Source organism: Pelodiscus sinensis, chromosome 3 (assembly GCF_049634645.1).
Source record: "Pelodiscus sinensis isolate JC-2024 chromosome 3, ASM4963464v1, whole genome shotgun sequence".
Lineage (NCBI taxonomy): Eukaryota > Metazoa > Chordata > Testudines > Trionychidae > Pelodiscus > Pelodiscus sinensis.
In genome coordinates this window covers 95,738,643-95,747,021 of record NC_134713.1, presented here as the reverse complement: position 1 = coordinate 95,747,021, position 8,379 = coordinate 95,738,643, and the positions used below count along the sequence as shown (strand labels likewise).

General features: G+C 40.3%; 1 long non-coding RNA gene across 1 annotated transcript; it reads right to left on the bottom strand.

The window, feature by feature from the left end:
- Positions 1 to 4,476: 4,476 nt before the first annotated feature.
- On the bottom strand, positions 4,477 to 7,665 carry LOC142827631 (uncharacterized). The gene is made up of 3 exons (XR_012902329.1): positions 7,371 to 7,665; positions 6,658 to 6,737; positions 4,477 to 4,862 (listed from the first exon to the last, which is right to left on the bottom strand). It is a non-coding gene; the product is annotated as an uncharacterized LOC142827631 (long non-coding RNA).
- Between the last annotated feature and the right edge of the window lie 714 nt (positions 7,666 to 8,379).

The following is an 8,379-nucleotide window of genomic DNA, read 5'->3' as shown; positions in this document are numbered from 1 at the left end:
CAGCCAAAGGTTGGGTGCTCATCCTAATACCCCAATGCAAGTGTAGCCTCTTCATGGATCTTTGTGCAGGACATAAACCTTTGAAGTGGGAAAATCAAAAGAAGGAACGGACATATAACAGGAGTGTTGAGTACCAGTGACTTGATGCATTTTCTCCAGTGGGGATCCAGGAGATGTGTCTGGAACTGTGGAATAGGCACAACACACAGGTCCTGCAGACTTTACCGGGGAGTTGTGTGTGGATGCAGTGAGCTGTACGAACACAAAATGGGATGATTGGGTTAAAAACACAGAAAGAAGCCTGCAGTCTAGACATAGCCACAGGTTCAAAGATGAAATAGTAAAGGAAAGAAAAAGTATAGATACAAACTACTGAGAAAATAAACATAAAAACACAAGCCCAGGCTTTACACATCCATATTAGGGTTTGTCTACATTGGAAATTTTAGAGGCACTGCTGTAGTTGTGCTGCTCTAGCACTTCAGTATAGAACATTACCAAGGTCTCCTATAGCAAAGTTACTCCACCTCCCTGGGAGCTGGGAGCTACAGTTGAGGTTGACTGTGTTTAGAATGGTTGACTGTGTTGTACACAAATGTGGATTTCTCAAACCCCAGAGCAATGCTGGTTCAACCAAGATCTAATACAGATTGCCTCTCGTTTTTAAACAGTTTTTCAGTTTATTCCCAGGCTATAGCAGGGATCTAGCATTCATGAATAGCAACCTGTTTTAAGTATCAGAGGGGTAGCCGTGTTAGTCTGAATCTGCAAAAGCGACGAGGAGTCCTGTGGCACTGTATAGACTAACTGAAGTGTAGGAGCATAAGCTTTCGTGGGCAAAGACCCACTTCGTCAGATGCATGGCTTGCTAACTACAAAAGCAGCTTCTGCTCCCTTGGAATTCACACCTCCAGATCAGCTGCTAGAAGTGGGCCTCATCCTCCTTGATTGGATCCACCTGGTCATCTCCAGCCTGATCCTGGCCTGCATATTTATTCCTGCCTCTGGAAATTTCCACTACATGAACCTGTTTTAAGACTGTCCATCTAGTTTTGGATTTAAAAACAAAAAAATTCCAAAACCTTAGGTCCACGTCTTCCTTACAAAGTCTTTTTTCTTCCCCCCTCCTCCTTGCTCTTCTGTCAGTCTCTGATGGCTCATGGTTAATTGGAATGAGTAAATTACCTTCTGACTTGAGGGATGGGAATGTTCTTTTCAATTTTGAAATGTCTTGATGTCTTTCCATTAATTTTAATAGTCCAGTCTTGTCTTTTCCTGGACCGGCAATCATTTGTTACTTGAAGTTGGCTTCACATAAACAACTGGTTTGGCTTGGGAGGCATCCCATCTCGCCTGCCCGCTCACCACCCTACTGTTTATGAAGTTTATCAGTACAATGCTTTATATGCACAAATATATAAATTCATACTCATGTTCTGTATACATATTAGAGTTTGTCTGCTTTGGAAATGTTACAGTGGTGCTGCTGTAACATTACAAGCTTTTTTAAAAAAACTGACAATCTTCTGTTCTCCTGCAGGGGTATCTGAAACCTGCTTGCCACATGTGGATCCTACTTTGAGCAATGATCTGTGCCAAATGCTGACATTAATGTAACCCATTTCTGTTCTTAATTTGAGACAGGAAGTTTCTACTGATCATTGATACAGGGCATTTTGGCATGAGAAAGTAGCAGCTAAGGAGAGCACATAGGCTGTCTGTGGAGGTGGAAGACTGGAAACAGGTGCAAGTTCTGATGGTGCAATTTTCTAGTCTGAGAAAATTTGTGTCTGAGAGAGAGTGAACAAGAGCACAAGAGCAAAGTGAATGGCCCATATTTATCTGATTGGACTATTAACTTTAAAGCCTAGTTACAGTCATTTAAGAGTCATCAAGGTTATTAACCTTTTTACTTCTGATCAGCATTCCACAAACATAATGCGCATCTCTCAGGTCTGTACATACCTGACACATTCTTACATGCGGTTCACTTGAGAAGGTTGTCTAAAGGAGTAAAGCTATCAATTTTGAATTAACGAAATGTCAGAATTTTGTGGCTGATAAATATTTGAGGACCCTGTTACTGTCCTTAAACATAAGGTAAAACCATTGTATATAGTGCCATCACATGAGCTAAAAAATATTAGACTTTCATGCTGTTTGACATGTTACACAGTGTAGCTTTCTATACCACATGACACAGCAATGGAGAAGACAGATAACCTTAATAAACTAATGTATTGCAGTATTTGTGAGTAAGCTTTTTCTTTTCCGTATAAAGTAGCTATAGTGTTTGGTCTGATAGTGTACGCTCTTGTTTTTTATGTCTTTCAAGTAAACTGCTAAGCATTTAATAATGAGATGTTCCCATTAAAATGATCAGCAGTGCCATAATTAACAACATTGACATGAAAATCATCGTCAATATATTACTAGGCTTCAAGAATTTAAGTTCCATTGAGATGACTAGGACACATTATACTTTTCTCAGGCCTGGATTCAGCAAAATACTTTATCACTTACTTAGTTCCAGGTATGTAAGTTTATCAGTATAGAGTCAAGCATTTAAGTGTGCATTTAATTTAAGTATATGATTCCCATTAAAAGTACATGTATAAGTGCTTTGCTGAATCCCTTGCCTACTGATGAAAGTTTTATCAGCTATAACAATATATCTATACAAGTATAGTTATATTCTATGGAATAGATGTAGAGCCTGCCCATACCCTCTCCCCTCCTTCAGTACAGGTGGTGCAAATTGCAACCCTGTTTTCTGACAAAGGCAGAAAGGAAGTCTGAGGGAAGATGAGCCCCCAGCAGGTAGGAGTGAGAGGGAGAAATGTTAGCGCTGCCTAATTCTGCTATGGGTTTCACTATGGAGTATTAGTATTAATTTATAGTTAGGGCTCCATAAAAGCCAATGGTGGAAACTAAAGGGAAGACCAGATGTTTCAAGGTCTCTTGTTTTGTAAAACACTGACTCCAGGTAGCCCTGCCCACCAGGTCCCCCACAAAGCAAGAATTTGGTGTGTTTTGCAACACTGTGACTCACCCACTCCCTTTTGTCCTAGGTAGCCTGCAGCCCTGGGATACACCATCAGAGCCTGGCATATTTTGGGCTGAATAGAGCTATGTGCCTAAGTCAGATACAAGCATGGGGGAGAAAATGAGGTGAATGTGGGTTTTGACTAGAGAAGCTATCAAGGACAGACTTTCAGCTTTCTCCTGCCTGTAAAATAAGCAAAAGGGAGGTAAAGTAAAACAACACTATATATATAAACTTTGAAATGAAGCTAAAATCAGTATTGAAGTCACATTCTTGGTATCCCAGTTCACCATATATCCTCCACATGGCAGCCTCTATGCAGTGAGGCCAGAACAATCCAGAAACATGGGTCTACACTGCCACAGTAAGTGGACATAAGGTATGCAACTCCAGTTACATGAATAACATAGCTGAGTCAATGTACCTTCAGTCGAGTTACTGCAAGGTCTACACCACAGAGGGTTGACGGGAGACCTTACTCTTCTTATCAGGGTAGAGTATGGAGGTCAACTGGAAAGACATCTGCAATTGTTTTGACGGGTCTTCAATAGATCTGCTAAAAGCAAACGCTGGTACATCAATGTTGGAGTGCCAATCCTGACTGAAGTGTAAAGGATTGGTTTCTGAGGACAGGACAAGGAGTAATGGGCTTAAAGTGCAGCAAGGGAGGTTTAGATTGGACATTGGGAAAAAATTCCTAACTGTCAGGGTGGTCAAATATTGGAATAAATTGCCAAGGGAGGTGGTGGAATCTCCCTCTCTGGAGATATTTAAGAACAGGTTAGATAGACATCTGTCAGGGATGGTGTAGACGGAGCTTGGTCCTGCCTTGAGGGCGGGGGGCTGGACTCGATGACCTCTCAAGGTCCCTTCCAGTCCTATGATTCTATGATTCTATGAAATGTAGTGATTAGTGCCTATTAAACTCTAATTAAAAATAGGTCCACTAACATGGTTTTATCTCCAGCACAGTAGAGGCCATAGTTTTCCACTACTGTCTCATATTTCACTACAGTCTCATATTCCAGAACCTAATCCTCTAGAGGACCCTTCCTCATTAAAGTAATCCCACTGTAATTTGTGAGGAAGGGTGATTTCAGGGTCATGCCCTTGCTTCATTCATGCCTCTATCAGAGTGGAAGAAATGTGAAGTGTGGGAAAAGTATGTTTTCTGATCTCATAAATAGTATTCTTTTCTTGTGTAACTATTGCATGGGTATTATTTAAAAACATTTGAAAAGGTGTTATTTGCCAAATCTTAAGTGTAGTAGGGCAGCACAAAGGGGAAAGATTTGGTCATTGGTGTAAAGTCATTCGCTTTGATTACCAAAATTGAACTTTATGGTGAATACTGTTGGTCTAAAAATAGAACTCACCCAGTATTTAACAGACACTGTGATAAGCATGTTCATCCACTCAGGTCCAAACACTAAGCAGGGTTTTCTGGAAGCAAATAGTTTTAAAATGAAGAGACCAAAAAAGAAAAGGCACCCACAGCATACTCCATATCTGTGGACACAGCAAGTTTTCTGACTTGTTAGGATGTCTCCAGTTGGGAGTCAGAAAAACTGAAGTGCCTACATAATAGCCAGTATATAATTACAATGCATTATTCAGTTCAATGGGAAGTAAATGAAAACAAAACAGACCAAAAAATCCCATATTTTAATTTTTTAGGGATTACTGGTGTCTCCTTTGTCAAGCAACCCAGTTCCAGAAACAATGATTGAGTCAATGAGAGCCAAAAAAGTTTTTTGAATAAAGATTAAAAACTCCTCTTCATTTCTTCCACATCACTTGGTGATAAATTATTGCTCTGCATTTAAAAAAAGAAAAAGACAGGAAATGAGCAAGAAAAAGGCATTATCCTGTGTATAAATATTTAGGCATTTCATGAATGTAACTTAAAACAAAGTAAAATCCTCAATGCACAGTCCTGTAAGCACTCCCTACACTCCGATTGGGCCAGATCTTCTAGGTATTTATTTATGTGGTTCCCATTACTGCAGTATTGGAGCATCTCACAATATTTAATGTAAAATTTCCCATGAGGTCAGGAAGTGGTATTACCTCCATTTGATAGAGGACTGGGGCCACACACGGTGGAGCAAGGAATTCAATACACACCAATCACTGAACCGTCCTTCCTCTCAAGAATTAGAACCCATTACAGCTCAGGGAAGAGGATGTAGGTTTTTCATTTTCATTTTCACTGGGTCAGTCCAGAGGAGCAACTTAGGATAGTTTCAGGGCTACTCTAAATTGTGCAGGCTGTTACTGCTGTCAGGGGGTCACCAGAGCCCATGAACACTCCAGTCATATCCAATTACAAAGCTTATGCTGAGTGCAGAAGATACATACTGACAGATAGACTTCTGGTGGATCCTCTAATGGGCCATTGAAAATGGGCTGTGAAGTGAAGTGTTTGCATTTGTATTTGCAAATGTTTTTTTAACCTGAATTAACTGGCAATAAATTAAATTCAGTTAGAAACAGAACAAAAACTCTACTCATCCCCTTGGACAATAATCTATCCAAAGAATGACATCAAATGAACTCAAAAGTGGTGAGGGTGCTATTTTAGGCCTCCAAGGTTAAACTCCCTGGTCCACCCTAGAATTCCTTAGGCTATGTCTTTGCTGACAAAAAAGTTACAGGTTTCACAGCATGGTTGCTAACATGCATTAGTTATCCCTCTGTAAAAATACACCGCTGTGGCAGCAATGAAGACATAGCCTTAGTCTCTCTGTGCTTCACTTCTTCCTCTATAAAATCATTCTGGTGAGGATGTTGTGAGGATGAACACATTAAGGATTATGAGGTGCAGCCGGGCCTACAGCCACTGTGGGCCCAAGACAAGGTATGTACGGGGTCGGGGGGGCACTGTGCCCCAGAAGGGGTGAGGCCTTGGGCAGAAGGGGTGGGACCTCAGGAAACCAGCCCTTTGTCTGCAGCTGTCCCCCCACACACAGTCCTTCAAGCCGCATAGCACTCAAAAGGGCCGAAGGCTCTAGCCACCACTGCAGCAGCCAGGAACTCTGGGCCCCCTTGAATCTCTGGGCCCTGGGCAACTGTCCCCTTCACTGCCACCCTCCATCAGCAGGCCTGGTCAGCTGCTCAGGTATTATGGTAATAATGGGAAACACATCAGTACCTTTGGGCTTATCTACATGGGGAAATTGACCTCAAAAGCTCTCCATGTGTGGAATTCTGGAATAATTACACTGCTTTGGAAGTGCACTAATTATTCTGGAATGAAAGTCACTTTTATTCTGGAACATGGCATCTACCTAGAAAGCTGCTTCTGAATAACATGTTCTGTAATAGGTATTCCAGTCCATTGCCCTGTATAGACAATCCTGATAGATAGTCTCGGATTGCCTGATTTGCACAGATTACTTTATTTTGGCATGAATAAATCAGGCATTTTGAGAGTATCAATGCAGCTTGAGTGAGTTAATTTAACTGAATTAAAAATTGTCTTAATGCCCATCTACTGGTTTGATCTGGTCATGGTGTAGCATAGGTGTCTGAAGGAGTGTTAAAAGGAATTTTCAAATGAGTTAACTTAATTGAATTAACAATTTAAAAAAAAACTTGGTTTATTGTACCTGGATAGACATAGCCAAAATGAAATTATGTTAAACCCACCAAGTTTCTTCAGACTAGCTCTAATCCACACAGAAATACACTGAAAAGTAAATAATATTGTTAGTTTCCTACTTATATGCAACTCTCTCTATAGACATTAAGTACTAACCAAGTAGGTGTAAAGATTAGACTGAGTATAATAATCAGATTAGAATAATCTGAGTCCCACAGAACCTGATTTCCTAAGGAGGGGCAAAAATAACCTGGGACCAGATTGCCAACAATGTAACTATTAAGCAATTTATTATCAACTCAGAAGGTCTGAGGGAGCTTCGTGTTGCAAATGGATATTTGCTTGGTCATCAAACCATCAATGACAATCCAGACCATGTTAAATGCTCATAAAACACACTTGATATTGTATTACTATTCACTGAGATAGCTAGCATGCCTCCTCCTTTCTTTAATTCTTCTCCACAGACTGAGAATCATTCCTTATTCATAACAACCATGTGCTGAACATGTTCTCCTAAGTGAAATATTCATCTCTCTAACACTTCATGGACCTCCTAATCTGGGGAAGTTATGTTTCACATTCAATAGAACAATTTGTAAGGCACGGTAGCAGGCATCCTGCATTATTACTGGGCTTCAGTAGTGATCGCATATGTCAGAATTGAAGATGGAACATATTACTATTGCCATTTATGGGTCTGATTGAAAAATGACTTACATGGCCATTTCACAGAGGTCAAATCAGATTCCATCTCCTTTCCTCTCTCAGTACACAGAAGGCACCAAAATCAAGTGTAACCTGCTGTATTTGTGTAGTCAGAAAGTCCCAGTACGGTGGATAAAATTCCACATTCTTGGGACGCTCTCCCCTGAAGTTTCTAGAAGAAGCGGGAATGGAATCAGTCAAAAGCAGGGATGCTATCAAATAAAAAAAATCAATGTGTTTATTTAGGAAAAAAGGGAAGATTCTAATATCTAGAGAGGTTGTTAGTAATGCATTGTACAGCAGAGTTAAAAAGGTGCAGGTTGCTACAGGCACTGTCAAAAGATACACACTGTGTAGCAAGCAAGACAACTCGGATGCTCTGCTTCACACATTGAATTGCAAGCAAGACAATGCCACAAGTGCATGCAACACTAACACAGCACTGATGAAAGTGAGAGTAGTTACACAGTGTGAGAGGCTGCAGGAAAAGCAAACATGTTCTGAGAACATTCAGCTCCATGAATGTGTAGAAATGGGTCCAATTTCTGATTTAAATATGCATAATAATACGTAACTCTTCTATAATGTTTTTCATCCATTTGTCTCAAGGTACTTTACAAAGGAGGCCAATATCATTCTCATCATTGTACAAACAAGGAAACTGAGACACACCAAGTTGCAGTGACCTGCTCAGCCAAGGTTATCAGCCAAGAACTCAGATGTTCTGAGTTCAAGGGTGGTGTGCTATTTACTAGGCCATTGTGAGCGCTTTCTCAAATGATCATAATTCCATCCAGAATGTGAAAAATACAATTATCTCTCGCTCCCCCCTCAGCCCACCTATATTTCTTCTTTTCTATATTTACCCTGACTATACTGCACCGTAACTCAAAATAAGATATGCAGTTTGAGCTATGTAAATTGTGTGTCTTATTTTGATCTTATTTCAAAATAGCTTATTTTGTACTTTAGTTCTGTCTACCCAGCGCCAAATTTCAAAATAACCCACTATTCAAAAACA